The sequence below is a fragment of the Pinus tabuliformis genome, chromosome 5_1, assembly GCF_031772625.1.
Source record: "Pinus tabuliformis cultivar Carrire ecotype Pingquan chromosome 5_1, CPIR1, whole genome shotgun sequence".
Lineage (NCBI taxonomy): Eukaryota > Viridiplantae > Streptophyta > Pinopsida > Pinales > Pinaceae > Pinus > Pinus tabuliformis.
Genome location: NC_142305.1, coordinates 243,047,984 through 243,070,946, shown reverse-complemented (window position 1 = coordinate 243,070,946; position 22,963 = coordinate 243,047,984).

Genomic DNA, 22,963 nt, shown 5'->3' with positions numbered 1-22,963 from the left:
TATAGATACATTAATCCTTCTAAATTTTTTGATTGGTGTAGGTATCTTGGAATGCTTTTTTTCTCAATCTAGTTTGATATCTTCATTGGCCTATTGCTAGTCATATTTAGTGCATGTGTATTTGAAAACACTTACGAACCAACAAATTTTTTTTCCACTTGGATATTATATTATTAATATTAATATTTTCTTTTTCATTTGCAATGTTTCTTATATCTAGGCGGCTTGAGAGGGAATTTTTACTCTCAACCATACCAAATTGTTAGGCTTTGAATATGGTTGTGAATTATTCTTTTTATAAAGGCATATTCTAGATATTTTCTAAAGAGCGAGTGCAACAACCCTTGGATTTCTTAGTCTTTCACCATGATTTTACAAGATAATATAATTTGGTGAGAGATTCACTAAAAAAGTTATATATACAAATTATATCATTAATAAAATCGTCTTCCCTTTTTCCTATGTATCATGGGAATTTGCCCATTTATTATACATATAAATTTAGGGAGGTTCTTAAAATTTTCCCTGCATAAATCATCATTGTCATAAAACATGCTCATAACCAGCATATAACCAATAGAAATAATAAGGATACATCAACCATAAATGTCTCATATGAACTAGTACATTTGCTCATAAAATAGAAGGGAAAAATAGTTCTTATTAATGAATGATTAGGCCAATCAGGTTTAGGACTTCCACGTACCACCCGACCATAGATAGGTTGAACTAAATCTTTCTTTCAGCCAATCACCCCCATTTCATATTCCAAGAATGAATGTGGGACTTATAACCAAAATCAACCAGAACTTCAGAAGGCTACACCACCTCACCCTCAACAATAAAACCAGGCTTTACCACAATCCCCATTGGATCGCTAGGCCATAAACAATAAGCATACAATATCAGGCTTTACCGCAATCCTCACGACATCACTAGGCAAAAACTAAGCATGGATGCCACCAGATCTCTCCACTTACACCGTGATGGATTTTTTTGTCCCAACCTCTTAGCTTTATTGTGTACCCTATCATTACCAGTCAAGGGATTCCTAGGCCTATGAGGTCTCCACCCGTTGTGCTTTACCATATATCCCATCCCAGGATTCCTAGGTCCAATCAAGGGTACTCACCACTAATCTTTACCGTGTATCATGCCATTCACTGGTCAAGGGATTCCTAGGCTCAATCGAGGTGTTCACATTCAAACTTTACCGTGTATCCCATCCCCGGATTCCTAGGCCTTGTGAATAATCGTGGGACCTCCCCACTCAGCTTCGAGTCCATCTATAAATCCAAATCAACCACATAGAAAAGAACCCACCACACCATGGCTATTTAGAAATGGCAAGGCTAGGCTAGAAAACAATGGCACACTTGGAAAAACCCATGCCCATGATAGCAAGAGAACCAAGAACACACATGCATATACATGCATGCTAAATGTAGCAAGGAAAACACACATGTAGATCGATACCTACAAACAATCCCGTTGTAGCTACTAGATCCTACTCTTCCTTGCTTTATCTTTGCTTCCTCTTTCCTTCTTTTCTCTTCTTGATCCAATGTTGAAGTGCTCCAAGAAAACTCTATGTGTACAAGAGTGTGAGAGAGTGAGAATAGAGAGAGAGCTCTAAAACTGAATTGACAAAAGGTACCAACTGATCCTTAGAATCCTTTTTATTAATGAGGCCTCTATTTTCTTCATTTTCCATTATTTTCCTTCATTTTCCTCCTCACATGAAACCTGTGACCTTTCACCTTCCTTTTCTCCTAATTTCCTTTATTTTCATAAATAAAATGACAATTAATGTCATTTTTCCTTTCCAAATCCTTTTCCATTGTCTTTTCCAACTTTCTTAGCCATAATAAACCAAATGAACACCCACACTAAGATGTCTTTCCCAACATTCATCTTGGAATACGTGTCCCATGACCTTGTTCTTATTTTTGTCTTTATTAACTTTTGTTACATGGAATTTTCACCAGGGATGTTACATAACCCTCCTACTTGGGGGAACATTGTCCTTGGTGTTCAATGACATGTACAACCAACAAGGTTATTGAAATCAAAACATATTGTTTATGGATCTTTATAACTTAGCTTGATGAATTATTTACAATGATCAACTTGCTGAGAAACAAACCTACATGACAACATAACTACATGATAACCATTTTGACATGACACCCATACTGCTTATTGGAGCTTTGTAAAACAGATCATGGTAGTATATACCTCCATATACATATATATACACTTACCAAAAACATCATACCAAATATATAACAAAAAAAAATTCTCAAACATCAAATAGAGAAGGACACATAGCCTGCATCTGATAAGCCATCTCCCAAGTAGCTTCATCAAACCCAAAGTGCTTCCACTACACTTTACCCTGCTCAATTGATTGGTTCCGGAGCATGAACATCTTTCTTTGCAATATACACTATGGTTCCGGTTGGAATTTTCCTTCTGCTCCACCTGCAATACAAACCAATCAGTCATAGATAAACATCTTTAACATACTTCTTAAGCAATGACACATGGAAAACATCATTGAATTTCACTATCGGAGGCAGTGCAAGTCAATAGGCTATTGGTCTGATCCTTTCAATAATATCGAAAGGTCCACAAGACTAGGGTGCCATCTTTGCACATGATCCAGTCCTCAAGAAACTCTTCTTGGGCTTGATGTGCAAGTACACTTATTCCCCAACATGAAATTCCTTAAACATCTTATTATGATCTGCATAAATTTTTTGTATGTCCTATGTTGTCTTTAGATTCTTCTTGATTACCTGCATTTCATGTTCCATCTCTACCAACATATCCGGTCCAATCAACACCCTATTCACTGGATCACTCCAACTAATGGGAGTATTGCAATTCCACTGATAGAGTGCCTCAAACAGACTCATCCTCAAAGACTATTGGTAACCATTATTATAAGATAACTCGACCAACAGAAGATACTCCTCCCATATCATTTTCTAGTACATCACATACATCCTCAACATGTCCTCCAATATCCTGTTGACCCTCTCTGCTTGTCCATGTTTCTATGGATGATAAGTTGTGCTGAAGGCCAACTCTATACCCAAACCTGCAAAAAAAAAATCCAAAATCTAGAAGTGAACTCAACATCCCTGTCTGACACAATCTTCTTTGTAGCACCACCCAACTTTCCCACATCTATGATGAATACCTGTGCTACACCACTGGTTGAATAAGTGGACTTTGTTGGAATGAAGTGTGCTAGCTTTGTCAACATGTCCACCACAACCATGATGGAATCATGTTGTCTAGATTTCCTCAGTAAACCTGTAATGAAATCCATGGAAATGACCTCCCATTTCCACTCCCAAGTCGAAATTAGTTGTAGTAATCCACCTGGGTGCTTACACTCTTCCTTCACCTACTGACAATCCAAGAACCTAGCAACAAAATCTACCACATCCTTCTTCATATTTGGTGAATAATATAACTTCTTCACTACAATCAATGTCCTCTGATATCTTAGGCGTCCTGAATATAGTTTTGCATGAAAATCCCTGAAGATAATATTCTTGAGCTCACTACTATCTGGCACATATATCCTATCCATAAATCTGATCGAGCCATATGCTGAGAGGTGGTAGTCCACATATTGTGTGCCTGTACCACTACTTGTACCTATACCTGTACTTTTCTCTAACCTATGCCTGAGCTCCATGTACCTATTATCATGTTGACCTGCCTATAAGATTTGATCCTGTATATATGTCCCATAAGAACTCATAGTTGCAATGTGATTTACCTGTACCCTCCTGCTAAGAGAATCTACAACCCTGTTCTCTTCACCCTTGATGTACCTAATCTCAAAGTTAAACTCACTAATCGTGGACAACCATCTAGCTTTCTTGGCATTCAAATTTGGTTGGTCAAATAGGTACCTCAACCCACTATGATCACTCATCAATACAAACCTCCTACTAAGAAGATAGTGCCTCCACATCTGCAATGCATGAATGATCACTTCTAACTCAATATGATGAGTTAGATAGTTATTCTCATGCTCATTTAGTTTCTGTGACTCGTAGCACACAACATGTCCCTCCTGCATAAGGACTCCACCAAGCGTCTCTTGTAAGCATTTGTACATACCACAAACTCTTTGTCTTGGTCTACAATCTTTAACACTAGAGAATTTGTCAATAATTGTTTTAACTTCTCAAAACTTAATCCAGATTCCTCTATCCATTCAAATTTCTTACCTTTCCTCTGCAGTGATGTAATAGGATATGTAATCTGGGAGAATTTCCTGATGAACCTCCTATAATAACCTGCTAACCCTATAAGTGATATTACCTCTTCCACATTTTTAAGAGTTTCCCACTCCATGATTGCCCTTATCTTCTCTAGATCCACTGCTATGCCTTCCTTGGAAACAAAATGTCCCAAGTAATGCACCTCTATCTAAAATAAACTACATTTATTGAGCTTAGTATACAGTTGATGCTCTCTCAATAGTACCAATACTATTGCTAAATTATCGGCTTGCTCTTCCTCATTCTTAGAATATATCAAGGGGTCATCAATGAATACAATAACAAACTTGTCTAGATAAGGATGCAACGCACTATTCATCAAGCACATAAAATTAGCTGGAGCTTTAGTCAAACCAAATGGAACTACTAAAAACTCATAATGCCCATACTTGGTCCAGAAAGTTGTCTTGTAGATGTCCTCTTCTGTAATGCGTACCTAATGATACCTAGATCTCAGATCAATCTTTGAGAATATTGTTACTCCCTTCAAGTAATTGAAAAAGTCATTAATCCTAGAAAATGGATACTTATTCTTGATGGTCACCTTATTCAACTGCCTGTAATCAATACATAACCTAAGAGTGCCATCCTTCTTCTTCACAAACAATAATAGTGCACCACAAGGCAATACACTTGGCCTAATGTATCCCTTGTCAAGAGTTTCCTTCAACTGCAACTTCAACTCTATTAACTCTAAAGTGTTATTCCTATAAGGTGCCTTTGATGTTGGTGTTTCCCCTGATACCAACTCAATGGAAAAGTCCACTTCTTTGTGAGGCAACAACTCTAAAATCTCTATTGGAAACACATCCTGAAACTTTTGTAAAACTTAGTATTTGCTCAGTACCTTTGCATCCTCATCCTCCTTACCTTTATCACTAAAGATATGTACTGCAAATAATAAACACCCTTTTATACGACTACGCTTTGCCTGGATAGTTGTCACCATCCTAATTGATGTTGCCTTCTTCTTACCTTGTAAGATTATTTGCTCAACATTGTCATCCAAGCATTCAATGGCTTTGTCATAACAACCCACCTTGGTCCTATTTAGATAAAATCATTCCATACCCCAAAACACATTATATGATCCCAATGGAAATACATTCAAATATGTTGATGTAGGTACCCATTCAGTTCAAATGCATAAGTTCTTACCCAATGATTAAATCTCTTCTTTGTACCTGTAGGCAACTGTACTAACCGATATTGTCATGAAATTATTTATTCAAACCACACTTATCCACCAAGTCAAGACTAATATAACTATAATTATATCGAGGGTTAATAAAAATTAAAACAACTTGATCACAAATCTTATCATCCATCTCAATGATAGATGCCTGGTGATCTTCTTTCTCATTATCCAACACTTCATAGATGCAAGGAATTCTTTACCTGACATCCCTAGTAGTCTACGCCTCCTATGCACTGTAAATTTGAGGCCTACCACCTTGATATTGTGGACAATCTCTCTTGATATGCTCTTTACCACATATCAAACACTTTAACTATCTGATACCATCACCTCTATTCTATTGATGTGACCTATGTCCTTGTCTAGCGATGTTGAACTTCTTGTATGGTGCAATATTCTCTTTCTCTTATGCATTTTGAGGTGTTTGTCTTTTTAAATGCAATTTAAAATCAGCTTTGTATTTCCCTTCCCAACCTTGCTGAGATTTTCTCTTACATTTTGACTACTCATAACAATGCTTCATTTTACCACTAAATTCCTCAAGTGATCGAGGCTTATCATACTCAATCCGATCTCTAAATGCTAATGGAAATCCACCGAAAAATATGTGAACTTTAGTCTTTTCATCTTTACAATATGGTACATACCTCAATAGCTCTAGGAACTTAGTCCTATGCTCCTCATCTATCATTGATCCCATTTTTAGTCAAAGAATTCTTGGCTTTATTGTCGTAGTACCTCTCTGACAAGTACTTCTTCCTAAAAAGTCTCTTGAATGCATGCCAACTCAACTCTTCTATCCTGATGTCTCTGGCTCGATGCACATCTTCCCACCAAATGTATTTCTTACCTTTCAGGCTAAATATGGCTACTATGGCCTTCATATTATATGTGTAATTATGAAACTCAAAGAAATTCTTCATCCCAAGTAACTAAGCCTATGCATCTTTCAGCTTCTTCAAATCTCCATCAGAGGTAGGTGGCTTAGATTTCTTAAACTCATCTATATAATATCCCTTGTCACTCCTCATATAAGGATGATAATGATGATGATCATAGTTCTTGTCAGAACCAAAACTAGAATAGTACCTATGTCCATCACCCCTCTCATTCGAAGTATCCAAGAACCTGCCATATCTAACCATTTCATCCCTATCTAACCTATGTCCACCATGCGATCTACTACCATATTCCCCATTAGTCATATTCTCCTATCCATGGTTGATCCAAAGTGGTCCTTGTCTTTGCAAGTTTGACAAACTCTGAAGGATTATTACATTGACTTCTGCTTGTTTCTCACGTGCCCACATGACTATTTCATTATCTTCCTTGTAACTCAATTCTTCCTTCAAGCTTCTCAATTTTTTTGCTAAGTCAGAAGAATTCCCAACAGTACACTACTCGTCTGAAACATAGGGAGAGTTTCAAGAAATGTAGTCTACCATATTGCTAGTCATATTTGTTCTTTTCTTCCTGCAAAGCATACCACGTCAGCTAAACCAAAATATGAACATTACCAACATACCTCTATATAGTTTGGGGAGGATATCTCATCTACAAGATCAACCAGATTAGCACAATAATTCTATAAACATAATCATAACAACATATAAATATCATCCTAACCATAGTCCAACTGTCAATGCATGACCATATCCATGACACATCACGACCTCATGCATGACAACTACACCCATATCAGTGTATGCATAACGAACATATGGATGACATGCATGCATCATGATGCTTAAAAACACTGACATGCATAACCAATGCATAACTGACCTATACTCATGATAAACACATCCAACAACACACCATCCACTTTCACATGGCGACATCACTGTAACCATGACCAACACTAGGTATATGCAACAAGCACATAGACCACAAGTATAAGTAACACATATGCAACCGACATGAATGCATGACCAACACACATTGCACATTTACCCAAGTTAACAAGTTTGCTAGGGTAAACATGTGGCGAGAGTCTACTACAATTTGATTCAACTCCCCATGTATAGTTAAGGAAGTGGAACTAACACAACACAACCAATCTGACCTTCTGCACATACCATAGAATCTACAAGAGCCAACCAAACCTTCCAAGTGATCAGGCCCTGCAAAAAATTAACACTTCACTAACCTAGAGCCTCAATCACTCCCATGAGATGGACATGCATGTGACTGGATCCCTCTAATCACTCTCATAGCATGGGCATGCAAGTTGCTGGGGTATTTTTCAACTAGTTCTTAGCCTATGACATTGGATTTTGTGCCACTTTTTCAAGGCCAAGACTCAGGCTACTTCCCATAACTCCATGAAAATTTCAGGAATGAAAAGTAACATCAAAACAATGATACAAATGAAAATACTTGAACAAATACTTGGTTGGACCCCTACTATCCATGACAGGCATTTAGTCAAACATGTCACAAATATGCATTCTATATGTCATAACAACATATCTAAGCATAGGGGTCTCATACTTATCTAAGAATCGCTAAGAAACATTGATGCCTTATCACATTAGCTTCATTATCATCTGTTAGGTCATATATTCATTGTACATTCAATTACAAATCAACATGATCAGAGACATACATCATCATTATCATAAAACATGCTCACAACCAGCATATAACCAATAGAAATAACAAGGACACATCAGCCATAAATTCCTCATATGAACCAGTACATTTTGTCATAAAATACCAAGGAGAAATAGTTCTTATTAATGAATGATTAGGCCAATCAAGTTCGAGACTTCCACATACCCCTGACCATAGATTGGTTGAACTAAATCTTTCTTTAAGCCAATCACGCCCATGCCATATTCCAACCATGAATGTGGGACTTATAACCAAAATCAACTAGGGCTTCCCGAAGTTATACCACCTCACCCTCAACAATAAAAGTAGGCTTTACTACAATCCTTGCTAGATAATTAGGCCGTAAACAACAAACATACAATACTAGGCTTTACCGCAATCCTTACCGGATCATTAGGCCAAAAACAAGCATGGATGCCACCGGATCTCTCCACCTACACCATGAGGTAATGTTTCATCCCAACCTCTCGGCTTTATCGTGTATCTTGCCATTAGCGGTCAAGGGATTCCTAGGCCTACGAGGTCTCCACCTTATGGGCTTTACTGTGTATCCCATCATGGGATTCCTAGGCCCAATCAATGGTACTCACCACTAAGCTTTACAGTGTATCTTTCCATTCACTGGTCAAGTGATTCCTAGGCTTAATCAAGGTATTCACATTCGGGCTTTACTATGTATCACATCTCGATATTCCTAGGCCTTATGAATAATCCTAGGACCACCCCACTCAACTTTGAGTCCATCCGACAATCCAACTCAACCACATACAAAAGAACCCACCACACCATGGCTATACATAAATGGCAAGGATAGGTTGAAAATCAATATCACACCTAGAAAAACACATTTCCATGACCGTAAGAGAAACAAGAACATGCATGCATAGCCATGCATGCTAAATCTAGCAAGGAAATCACACATGCAAATCGATACCTACAAATAATCACATTGTAGTTGCTAAATATTGTTCTTCCTATATTGATCTTTGCTTCCCCTTTCCTTCTTTGTTTTTCTTGACCCAATGCTCAAGTGCTCCAAGAAAACTCTAAATGTCCAAGAGTGAGAAGGAGAGAGAATAGAGAGAGAGAGAGCTCCAAAACTGAACTAACAGAAGGTACCAATTGACCCTCATAAGCCTTTTTATTAATGAGGCCTCTATTTTCTTCATTTTCCATTATTTTCCTTCATTTTCCTCCTCGCATGCAACCTATGACCTTTCACCTTCCTTTTCTCTGCATTCCCTTTATTTTCATAAATAAAATGCCAATTAATTCCATTTTTCCTTTCCAAATCCTTTTCCATTTCCTTTGCTAACTTCCTTAGCCATAATAAACCAAATGAAAACCCACACTAGGATGTCTTTCCCAACATTTAGCTTGGAATATGTGTCCCATGACCTTGGTCTTATTTTTCCTTTATTAACTTTTATTACATGGAATTTTCACAAAGTTGTTACACCAACAAATCTCACAAAGCTCCATAACTTCTTAGGCCTTGCTAATTTCTACTGAGGATTCGTGTTGAGGTTCTCCCATATCACTTGGCTCATAATTCAGGTTACCAAGGGTGGAATAAAAGTAAAAATTTTTAGGTTTGAGCCACAACCAAAGGCATTCGTTCAGTTGAAACATCATCTTTGCTCAGCACTCATCCTCACCTTTCTAGACCTGTAACAACCATTTGAGATTGAGATAGATCCCTCCGACTATATTATTGGTGCAATCCTCACTCAAAAAGGACATATAGTGGCCTATCATAGTGAGACACTCTCTAATACTATTTGAAGATAGCCCACTTATGTGAAGAATATGTATTCCATCATGCAAGCTTTTCATTAGTGGAACATTATATTATGTTGAAGGAGAAAATCATCCTCACACATCATGCCCTCTTCAATCTATGTAGACACAGGGGAAGTTACAAAACAATTTCCATTGGAAATGGTGTGCATATCTACAACAATTCCATTTAATCACTGTTTGCCACCAAGATCACCAAATTGATTGCCTTCCACCCCCACACTGATGGTCAAACAAAGGTCATAAATAGGATGATCATGCACATAATATGCATGTACAACTTTAAGCATCCATGAACATGGGATCAGAGTCTCCCATATGATCAATACAACTAAAACATAGTTCTCCATAACTCAATTTGCCCCAACCCCTCTCAAGTGGGCTTGGGATTTCATCCATTGAGTTTCCTCGATGTTGCAATGCTTCTTGCAACTACACAAGAGGAATTTTCACATGTTCAATTCGACGTTGATAAAGCCAACAAGTTTACTGAACACATTCAACACATCTACCCGTAGGTTCATGTCATCTTTCATAAAGCCAATACTAAGTACAAATAATGTTATGATCAACACCCAATGCCACACAAGTTTCAAGTGGGAGACAAGGTTTGATTGCATTTATAGAAGGAACACCTTGCAGAAGCCTAGAGGAAGCTTTGGCCACACTAATATAGAGCTTACACCATCATGAAGGTTTTGAATGATAATGCTTCTGACCTCAATATCCCCCTATTCCTTAGATTGCACCCAATGTTCAATGTAGACTACCTCCATCCATACTTTCCACCATTGCTCGACACATCAAAAAGTTGACACCAATAGAGCTTAATCCAAAATGCATTGAACAAGCCATGAGTGATGAGATCATGGACACATAGATTAATAATACCCTCCAACATAGGATCCAACTATATCAGGTTATCAAAGTAGGCCAACTCTTACACCAAGGCATGTGGCTCACCAAGGATCAAGTTCAATAGAAGTTTCCTCATCTCATACAAGCACTCAACGCAATGAATACCATTACCTTCTAAGGGGGGAGGAATGATATAGGTGGATACTAGTGGCCACCCACCTATTCCACTAGCTCACAACATGGTTTTCCTATATTTTGGTGATTTTTAGGTCATGAACTTCTAGATCATTTTTAGGCCCTAAACAACGTTTTTTGGGAAAACAAGCAAACACAGGAGCTTGGTTCATATTCACAATTGAAATTTTTTCTCCTTGGATAGACCTTTCTAACAGGCTATCATGCACACCAAAGTAATATCATATGCCAAAGTTATGACCTTGGAAGTTGACATTCCAACTTACCTTATTGGGACTCATATGCCTTTCTAGTTTCATCTTCTAGGGATAGGGTTCTAGATATTTGGGGTTCCTCATTGTCTTTTTATGATAAAAAGGCCTTTGACCCTCATTGCAACACAATTCAGGAAGGTGAGTCGCCATCACATCTCTTATGAGAGATAAGCTACCACCGCTTGAGCTAGTTTTCTTTCATTCTACATGTAAACAATTTCAACATTTGTTATTTATCAATTGAAGTTCAATTTCATTATATCTCTATGTTTCTATTTTAAATATGTATTTCATTCTGTTCCTTCAAAAATTCATATCAAACCTGGTTGATATAAGTAAAATGAAATAAAATGATTAAAAATAATGAGTAAACTATTATTACATGGAAACTGAATTACAATTTGTTGATATAACGATAATGAAATACAATTTGTGTTATATAGATTATATGAAATGAAAAAGTATAATAATTAAATATGATTTGATTGCCATACGTTAGTAACTTATATATATATATATATATATATATATATATATATATATATATATATATATATATATATATATATATATATATAGTATGATGATGATGATGGTTAATGTCGGCTAAGACCAAACATTGGTCTATCGGACCCAAAGAAACAAATTATTATTTTGATTTAATATTTTATTCCTATGCTCAAAAAGCTTGGAGAGAAGCCTCCCAAGCTCACTATAATTTTGACATTGTAAAAGGCTAGGAAGGTTAGTATTGTAAGGGAGATTGTGAAACTAAGATCTAATGTGGTTGTACACGGGGCACTCTAAGAGGAAGTGGTTTTCATCCTCGATGTTCCTATTCTCACATATATGGCAAATCCTTTCCATCCATGGCGTTTTAGGGACTGCCCAATGAGAATTCATTATAATCTTTACTATATTAATTTTCTTCTTTGAGCTAGTTAAAATAGAGAGATACTTTTGATCTTCTAGGGTGGGGTTGGTTACCTTCTTATAATAACTTAATTTTCTTTTAGTCGCTAAATATTTCTCACACCACATTTTTTCTTTGAACTTAGAAGTAACAATATCTTTAATGTTATTTATGTTTTGCAAAGCATCATTCTCGTTGATCTCCCAATAGTTTAACCAGGCCCTTGTGTCTTTATGCCAACCCCCGATTGGGCCTTAGGTGGTTTTGGCAGGAATTTAAAGCTAGCTTAGGAAGTCTATGATCTTCTATGTTATTGAGTTTGTGCTTGTACAGTAAAAACCTAATCATAGCTAGGCTCTCAATAGGGGAAATACCTACTTCTATAAGGAGAATAGGATAGGGTGTATTAATTTTAATTTTTAGGTTATAAGCTATAAAACACTTCTGGATTTGCTCAATATTTCTCCATGATTCTCTGGAGATGCTACAACCCCAAACCTCACAGCCATATAAGATAACAGGAGTGACTAATGTTTCAAAGAGGAACTTCTTTTTATCCCACATTACAAGGTTTTCTGTTTTACAATTATTTTCAAGACCAAAATAAGCTTTCCACACCCCATTAATCCTTTTCTCAATGCTATGGTTCTAGTTGAGCTTGTGATGAATATAAATTCCTAGGTACTTGTAAGAATACACTTCCTCCAATTTATTATTGTCATACATAAAATTAGCGTAATTGTCCTTCTTGGATTTGATAATCATAACTTTCTTTTTGTCAGTGTTAACAGTCATACCCCATGGTAGAGCAGAAATCCTTAAGAAGCTTGAGTTGCTTATCAAGATCAGATGCGAACCTTGCCAAAAGAACAATATCGTCAGCATAGAGAAGAAGGATGACGACTATCCCAACTAAGATTATGCCATCACATCCTGCTTCCTCTAAATAGCCTTCAAGCTTATCGATGTAAATGCCAAATAGGGTAGGGGAGAGGGGGCAACCTTGTTTAACTCCGATGTTACACTTAATATATTTCAACCACCCCTCATTGCTCTTTAGCTTGGCAATGACATTCTCGTATAACATTATAGCGACAACTCTAAACTCGAGAGGAACCTTTAGCTCTTCTAATCTATTCCAAAGGTTGTATCTAGGAACCGTATCGAAAGCCTTTTTAAAGTCCACAAAGAAACAAAATAAATTGGATTTATCATTACGACATTCCTTCGCAATGATCATAAGCATAACAAGGTGGTTTATTGTTGAGTGATGCCTTCTAAAACTTGCTTGGCCTTTAACCCGCTTACCTTCACTTTCAAGCCATATGCTTAACTTCTTTTCCAAAATACTACCATATAACTTGGCTAAGAGAGGGCTGATCATAATTTTTTGACAATTAGAGGGGTTATTTGTATCCCCACTTTTAAAAATAGGGATAATAAGGATCCTAGTCCAAGGTTTAGGGAGCCCTTGCTTGACTGCTTGATTGAAAAGCTTGTCGATGTGGGGCATGAGGACAGGACCTCTAATTTTTAAGATTTCCACCTGGTAACCATCAATGTCCTTATCTTTCCCATTAGTGAGGTGATTAACCCAAAACTTAATGTCTTCTAAAGAGAAAACTTCTTTCGTTGTGAGGAGGGTTTCCAAATTATCCATGACAATTGGAGATTCATAAAGCTTTTAAAGATAGGAATTCCAATCGTGAAGAGCAATTTTATTATTATCTTTAGTCTTCCTAGTTAGAATCTGCCTCCAAAATTTCTTAGGAGCTACCTTAGAGAGGTGTAAGAGATTCTCCTATCTTTGACGAATGTACTGCCTCTTTTTCCTTTTAGTTAGGGATTTATATATTTTTATCTTGTCCATTTTAAGAGATTCATCAACAGCTTCCTTAATTTCTCTCCTCGCACTTTTACAATCTTTGTCATACCATGGATTGGTTTTGTTATTTCTTTTATTATTTGAAACTTCAATTGAGAACTTGTTAATAGAATATGAGAGGGTTGTAGTAAAATTATGGTAGAGGTCTTCTATGTTGTCTATACTAGATAAAGGAAGCAAATTAGTTTTTAATTCATTTAGAAAGAGATCTTTTGTATTTCTATCAAATACTAAGTTCTTTTGGTTGTAAGTATTATTTTCTGTGGGAACTCTATGCATGACAAAATTAAGAGTTATAAGTAAAGGCCTATGATCAGAGTCAGGTTCGTGGTCATTTAAGATGTCAAAATTTATTATTTCATTGTATAATGGGAGATCGGAAATAACGTAGTCTACCACGCTGCTACCAAGTCCATGGATGCAGGTCATCTTGCTAGAATTGGGCCACTTCTTTAGACCGTTTCAAATTATGAGATCCTAAGCACTACAGAGCTTGACTAGCTTCAACCCAAACAAATTTTCCCCGAGGTCTTCAGAGCTTCTTTTGTACCTACTAGCCAGAGTAGGGTCTTTGTCTACCCAAAGAGGATTAGGGTTGGAATGATTGCTTAGAATAATAGCATGGTTGTTTGAATTTCGAGCATTAAAGTCATCTATTAAAATGATATTACTGCTATTCCTTAGGCTAGAAATATCATTCTCTAAACCATTGTAAGGGTTAGTTTTATCTAGATTCTTCTTCTTATAGAAGTTAGAATTGATGGGGGGAAAATAAAATATTGCCATGTAGGACTTTTTATTATTAATGTCTCTGATCTCTATCCAACTATATTGGTTGTGAGGGTCATTTTTATAAATCATAGCATGGGGGGAGATGTTCTTCTTAATGTAACAAGCTATTCCCCCAATGCCTCTACAGGAGGATCGCTTGTTCCAAGTAGAGCATAGCGTAAAGCCATCTATGTTAGGGACATTAGATTCTTCATGCTCCCAAGTTTCAACAAGCAAAATAATATCAACATCATTTGAAATCCAACTTAGCTTGGGGCCTTTGTTCCATGGGAAGCCCCGACAGTTCCAAGAAAGGATCCAGAGCATGTTTAATTGCTATTGATTACTATCTTTCTGGTTACTATCTTGAATAAAGTCTTTTCTATTTCTGATTATTGCCCATATTCCTTCCATTCTAGCTTCTTTTACCTTTTGAACCTCCTTTCTTAATTCTACTTGATCTTCTGGAATGAGATCTTCATTTATGGATATTCGTGTTCCTTTTAGACTTGAGGTTTTACTAAGTATGTTGTACTTATGATCAGTGGAGCTCACCTTTATGCAAATTAGTCTTCCTTTATTCTCGGTTAATTTCCCCAACCTTGTTGCTTCTGTGAGAAACACTATTTCAATTTGTAATCTATTATGTAATTCTGTCTAGGCAAAGGCTAAAGTATCCTCGTCTACTTCCTCTTTTAAACCGAAGATTATAAGGTTCAAGGCCCTTTTGTTACGTTCATGGTCTAATTCTATTAATTTTCTCATTTCATCTTTTAATTGGTTTGGTATCTAACTTATCTACCACATTATTTAGGGTGAGGCGGCTATTAACTTTTTCTTCTAGTTCTTTAATCATGTCTTTCATTTTAAGACTCTCTAAAGTATCAACATCTCCTTGCTGGGATGGTTGGTTAGTATCTTGGTTTTGTTTTTCTATAACTTGAAATCTAGTCTCCATTACCTCCATTTTATTCTCCTGTAGTTCTATTTTAGTTTCTATTTGTTTTTGGATCATGTCTTCAAGAGATGAAAATTTATTTTCTAGCATGGCTTCTAACTCTTTTTGTAGCTTGGTTTGTCTTTCCTCTCTAAGTTTCTCCAAAGATTCTATATACTCATAAAGGCCTTGTAGAGTAATTGTGCTAGGTGTGCCCTTGGTAATCTTTGGTAATTGTGGTGAAATATTCATACTTGAAATTACATGAGCAAATATGTATTAGAAAAAGAAAAAGATAAGGAATGTGTGCACCTGATATCAGCAAACCTGACTGAAGATTGCTCGTGCCCACCCCAACTCGCAGACCGAAGAATATATGCGAAGAATATATAGAGTACGTTTTTAACTCTTTCACCGAGCCTGAGAACTCTTTCACTCAAGAATGTATGCAAAGAATATATAAAGTACGTGTTTAACTTTTTCACTGAGCCTCATAACTCTTTCATTAAAGTATATATAGAGTATGTGTTTAACTCTTTCACCGAGCCTCAGAACTCTTTCACCGAAGAATATATGCGAAGAATATATAAAGTATGTTTTTAACTCTTTCACCGAGCCTCAGAACTCTTTCACCGAAGAATATATGCGAAGAATATATAAAGTACGTGTTTAATTCTTTCACTAAGCCTCAGAACTCTTTCAGTGAAGAAGATATGCAAAGAATATATAGAGTACTCTTTCACCGAAGAATATATGCGAAGAATATATAGAGTATGTTTTTAACTCTTTCACCGAGCCTCATGACTCTTTCACCGAAGAGTATATGCGAAGAATATATAGAGTATGTTTTTAACTCTTTCATCGAGCCTCAGAACTCTTTCACTAAAGAATATATGCAAAGAATATATAAAGTAGGTGTTTAACTCTTTCATCGAGCCTCAGAACTTTTTCACCGAAGAATATATGCGATGAATATATAGAGTATGTATTTAACTCTTTCCCCGAACCTCAAAACTCTTTCACCGAAGAAAATATGTGAAGAATATATAGAGTATAGTTTTAATATAACTTGTTTGAGGGAATGAAAGTGTAAATTCTATCTATCTATCTATCTATCTATCTATCTATCTATATATATATATATATATATATATATATATATATATATATAGTATATATATAAGTTAATATAAATTATATAAGTAATATAAATTATTTTTAAAATAAATAATATTATAAATTTATAAAACAATATTAGCTCTTGGGGCTTACAATCATGGTGTTTTATAAACTTATATTTAATAATAATAAAATATTACTTACATTAGCAAATTAAACATAAAGTAGTTCTATTTTTACCTTGATTTCACATTAACTTTATATAGACCAATAAAGTAATTGAAAATAAAAAATGTCTAAACTCTAACTTCATTTCTAATTTATTAATTCCTTCATTATTCAATATGGAGTCGATATTTAACTCCTAAAAATATTATTCTCCTAAAAATATTATTGATATTAAATTTCATTCTACCAGCATTTGACATGTGAACAATGTAAGTTATAAATAAAATATTTCAATTTTCATGTTAAGTAAAATATTTCAATTTTAAATATGCATATATTATATAAAGCAAATGGAAATAAAATTTTTATTGTTAAATTATTTTATTATTGTGTTTTTCAAGATACAAGGGTATGTGTAATTCCTTCTGTACTTAATGGAGTTCACACATGACATATATATAAAGAACCAATATAGATTCATGTTAACAAAGATCTATCAAATATTAAAAGAGATAAAATTTATTGACACAATTATTTTTTTTCAAATTTTGCACTCTAAAATAAATTTACAAATAAGAGATTTAATCCCTCTAAAAACTTATAGAAATGAGATTAACATGAATTTATAGTTATTTAATCATCATTTTAATAAATAATAACACATATTTAGAAAATTAAAGTATACAAGTAATTCTATTATGGTATATAAAAGAAAATTATATTATTGTATATAAAAGGAAAGAAACAAAAGTATACTTTTAAAAATAGTAAATTAATTCTTACATTATTTTAATAATAACAAAAAAAAAGAGATGAGACCCGTAAAATTATATTTAAAAATAATAATAAATAATACTTACATAAATAAATTAATAAATATTAATAAATAAAATGAAAATAATTATTATATTTAAAAATAATAATAAATAATACTTACACAAATAAATTAATAAATATTAATAAAGAAAATGAAAATAATTGTAATATTGCCAAGTAATTATTCAAAAAATCCTCAAATCAAGAATATATGGAAAGTTCTACCCGGTTTTATTACTTGGACATTGTGGAAAGAAAGAAACAGAAGGATTTTTCAAAGCGAGCACAAGAATATTGAACATTTGAGAATTACCTTATTTCAGAACATCCGCCAATTAATCCTGGTAAAAAGTAAAGCCGACTCAGCGAGGCGAATCTCGCTGGAGGACTAGAGAATCCTAAATGCCTTCAACATTTGCACCGACCAAAGTCTCGTCCCCCAGGCCAAACAGCAGAACATCAACAATACACTAAAAGGATGGACTCGGCCCCCTGAAGGTTTTTTGAAGTTAAATTTCGACGGGGCCTCGAAAGGAAACCCGGGCCCAGCTGGTATAGGAGGCATCATCCGAAACCAGTCACGCGAAATTCTCCATATATACAGCAAAGCGCTGGGTGAGGGTACCAATAACGAAATGGAATTCGCAGCAATGGAAAAGGGGTTAAAAATCCTCCTTAGAAACCAAACAGAAAACGCAGTAATTGAGGGCGACTCTAAGATTGCCATAGCAGTGGCAAAGAAAATATACGGGGGCACTCCAATAAGCAAAGTAACTAAGCACTGGCACCTGTCCATGGTCACAGACAGTATTGGGAAACTGTTTGGAGGAATGAAAGGCCTCATCTTCCAAGCGGTAAGGAGAAAGGAAAACTCGGTCGCCGACCACTTGGCTAACCACGGGATCGAACACCCAGCTGAAATGGTGGACAACTGTTGGCAGATGGTGGAAAATCATCATTTAAAAGACCGATGCTCTCAACTCGCTCGATTAGATTTAGCGGCTGCGGAAAGGGCAGGTCGGCAATCCGATTAACAAATTTTCATAAGTATATGGATAGGCCGACGGGACTGGTGCCATCAACTCCTAACAACTACCGCAGGACAAGCCGGTTGAGGGCATTAATGAGCATAGCAGGTTACAGGGATTTGTACAGGTTCATGATCTAGGATGACATAGGCCGTCGCAGAAGCGCTGGACGGAGGGACACGTGGCACGCTCAAGACCGAGCAGGAGGTGGCGAAGGCAAACATTCCCAATCAATGAAAAGCCCCTCCAATTTTTCGCACAACTACATTTATGGTGATCGGACAGGCAATGAACACGCCGTGATCCACTCCCCTGCCCGAAACCTCCCCGCAAATTCCTATATAATTGCTCCTGCACTCTCTTGGAGCATCATGTTTTATGCGCTTAGGAAGCAGAGACTCCATCTTTCCATTAGCGTTCAGGAGAGTATCAGTCACGAAAGATTTCTCATGGCGGGCGAGAGCAGCCGAAACCAGTAGGCAAACAGAGATTTGCAGACGGCCCGAGATTTATTCGAGCGATGAACATCTCAGAGGAATAAGCAGAAAATGATAGATTTGGAGGCCTCTGCGCAGTAAGAGGAAGCCAAGCTCTCTGATCATCAGCTTAGCCAAGAAGTCGACTGGTTGCATGACCCTGGAAGGCCTAGCACTAGATCAACCTAATTCGTCCGTACTCAGGCAGAATCATGGTGCATGAAGACCATCTTGGCAAAGGCAATGGACGTTCAGGGGGAACAGGCGGACCATCTTCGCACGCTCCAGCAGTTTGCAGCCACGATGACGAAGAACCACATGGCAGTGGTCGAAAGCAGCGAGTTTAAACTCTACGCAATGCATGAGGAGATGGATTCAATTTTTAAAAAGCTCTCTGTTCTGATCAAACTCCTCCGGAAAGTTATTGAGCAGGACAGCAAGCCCGCTGATCCGCAGAAGGGAGGTTCGTCGTGCGTTAACCAGGCTAAGGCTTCCAGGCATAGTGAGGCACATGCAGCCCCTGACCCCCCCAACAACTCTGATTAGTCTTCCATGTCCCTTTGTTGGACTTTGTTATATTTTTCTGTTACTGTGTTTCCAGCTCTGTGATAGCCAGTTTTTTGGCCCAAGTCACCCTGCGTGGTGTACTCCTCGGCAGCACTAGGTTCTATATGTCTTCTATAGTTCTCTCTTCCTGTTTCACTCTGTTGCTATCGAGTAAGGCCTACTATGCAACCAGTAATCTGCTTCGGCAGAAGTTTTGTACTATATGTTACACTTGTTAATACAAAAGCTTATTTACACAAAAAAAAAGAAAATAATTGTAATATTATATATAAAATATTTTATTTTCCACTTTAATTATTTATTTTATAATTGCTTTTAACTTGTTATCTATATTTTATTTTCCACTTAAATATTTAGTTTATAATTGATTTTAATTTTTTTTTTTAATTCATATTTTATTTTTCACTTAAGTATTTAGTTTATAATTGCTTTTAGCTCTTTTTTTAATCTATATTTTATTTTATTTTCCACCTTAAGTATTTAATTTATAATTGCTTTTAACCTTTTTAGTAGGAGAGATGCCTAATTTGTTATGTTCAATTTATATGTGGTATTTTAAAAAATATATTAATGATATGAAAATATTTTAATTGGAATTATAAATCAAATAAAATATTTTAATGTGTATATTAAATAACATAATTTTATATCAATTTTATAAAGACAAGGTAATTGAAATTAGAAACATTTCTTATATTTTCACTTTGATGAGAGAATGCTTAATTTATTCCATGTTTATATGGATTTAATGTGATTTTAATAACATAAAAATTTTCAATTGGATTAACTAGTATATATCCATGTAAACTCCAAATGTATAAAGCAGTAAGAGATCAAAGAATCAAACAAATCTCGTACTAGATATATCTAATAAGTGCCACCACTATTCACGTCAATATCAAAATATTCAAATTTCCATGCCCTTTTGGGCTCGTAGGACTTACTCTTCATTATTTTTAACATTTTGTGTCTCTAGAGACCTCAATATGAAAATATTCAAAGTTTCCTATACTTGAGCTATTATCCTTTTGCAATAAATATTAGTATATTTGTAATATAAGACTTTTCATATTAGGAAGTAGAAAACATGTATCCATAGATATAAAATCGCAATCCCTCTCTACCACATATCAATGGAATAAGTACTCTATCTATCTATCTATAAACCACATTGATTGTTTTTTTTTTGTAATCAATAATTTTTAAACGTCACATATCAACACCATATTAAGAATTAAATAAATTGTAAAGTGAAATTATAAGAGTTTTTCCAATTTCAATTGCTTTATTTCTAGTTTATAAAAACTATATGGACATTGAAATATTTTATTTATGAACAATGTTAAAATATTTTTTTATTATAAATATATATACCTTTTTTTTTAACTATAACAATTATATTAATTATTTACAATCGGTTGGGATGAAGACAAAACAACCATAATTACAATATTGAGAATTCCTTTTAGTTGCAACTCTCATTTTCCTTATGTAGGTGTAGATTTACTCTAGATTACGGGATCAGGTTCCATGTAGGTTCTTTATCATTCTTGCTTAAGGCTCCTTATGGAAGGAGGCATGCCAGGTTTTCTTTTGCATATGCTTCCTTATTTGAGCCAAGTAGAATATGGAAAAGGAGATAGGAAGAGAAGTCTTGTAGCATGTATCTCAGCCTTTGAAGCATCTTGTTGAGCACCAGATTGCTGATGTGGTCCTCCAAATTTAATATCTTTATCAAAATTTTCGAGTCCCCAAAGACTTGTATTTCCTTAATGCCTTTTTCACGTGCTATTTGACAGGCTTTTAGCAGCCCAAGGATTTCTTCCTGGTTGTTGGTTCTCTGTCCAAGTCCCCAGTTGAAGCTATCTTCACAAGTACCCTTTGGGGAGTAGATCACTCTGCGAGCTCCTGTTGTCCCTGGATTGCCTTTGGAGGCACCATTAAAAAATATTGTTGTTTTACCCTGTTTCCTCCACCAAGCTTGAAAATTTGTGTCCACTTCTCGTAGTCTGCATACAGGAGTTTTACTAGGACAAGTAGTGTTGTTTATCTTGTCTCAAAATATATAAGTTCCCATCCATTTTTTTCTTCCGGGAGAAGCATGTTATCATTTTTAGGGGGATGATGGCCATAGTCTTGAGGAGTAATTCTTTTGCTTTTGCTGCACCTTCAAAGGGTAGTTTAGAATGCTATTGAATATTTGGTCATTTCTAGCGAGCCATATTTTCCAGCGGATGTATTTAGGTACTGCTTTCCATATTCTATTCCATGCTATCCTTTTTTGGGTAATGAGAGGATAACACATTTTCTAGGTGCTAGAAAGGTTAGGTACATTGACTTGTGATGGGGCAGAGACATTTAGGCCTTGAAGAATGTCATCCCTGACTTCTTGAGAAAAAGAGAAATCCACAAACACATGCTCCATGGTCTCCTAGGCTTTGCAGCACAAAGGATACCAATGTGACCCGTGAATACCTCTTTTACTCAGATTGTCACCAGTTAGCACTTTCCCATGCATTAATACCCAAGTGAAGAAATTTATTTTGGGGAGACCGAGAGGGTCGCAAACTTGTTTCCACACAGATGCAGTATGGCTCGAGGTTTACTGTGGTTGAAGAGAGGAAAATCCATGCCTTGCATTGTATATTATATTCTTTCCCCATCCTGATTTGTCCGTCAAACGCATGTGAACTGGTGCCAGTCCCGTTAACACTTCTTGCAGGAGGGTCTTTTAATTGTGCATTTGATCTAGAACTCGTGGGATTTCCCAATCTCACCATTTTCCGGACTTGTCCCATGTCGAGATATCTGCCAAGGTGAGGAATCCTTGTTGAATGAGCTAGTTCCTAATTTCTTTGATTGCTTCATTTTTTCTCAAAGGCGACTGTCCCATTATGTTGTCTTGCCACAACATCGTGTTTTTTCCATTGCGAGGAATGCGATACAAGTGCTTTTGGAAGAACTCTATCCCACGGTGGTAGAGATGCCATATCGACATCCCTTTGATGTTGTTATCTATCTAAATGTTCCTTAGCGATGAGCCTTTTATATA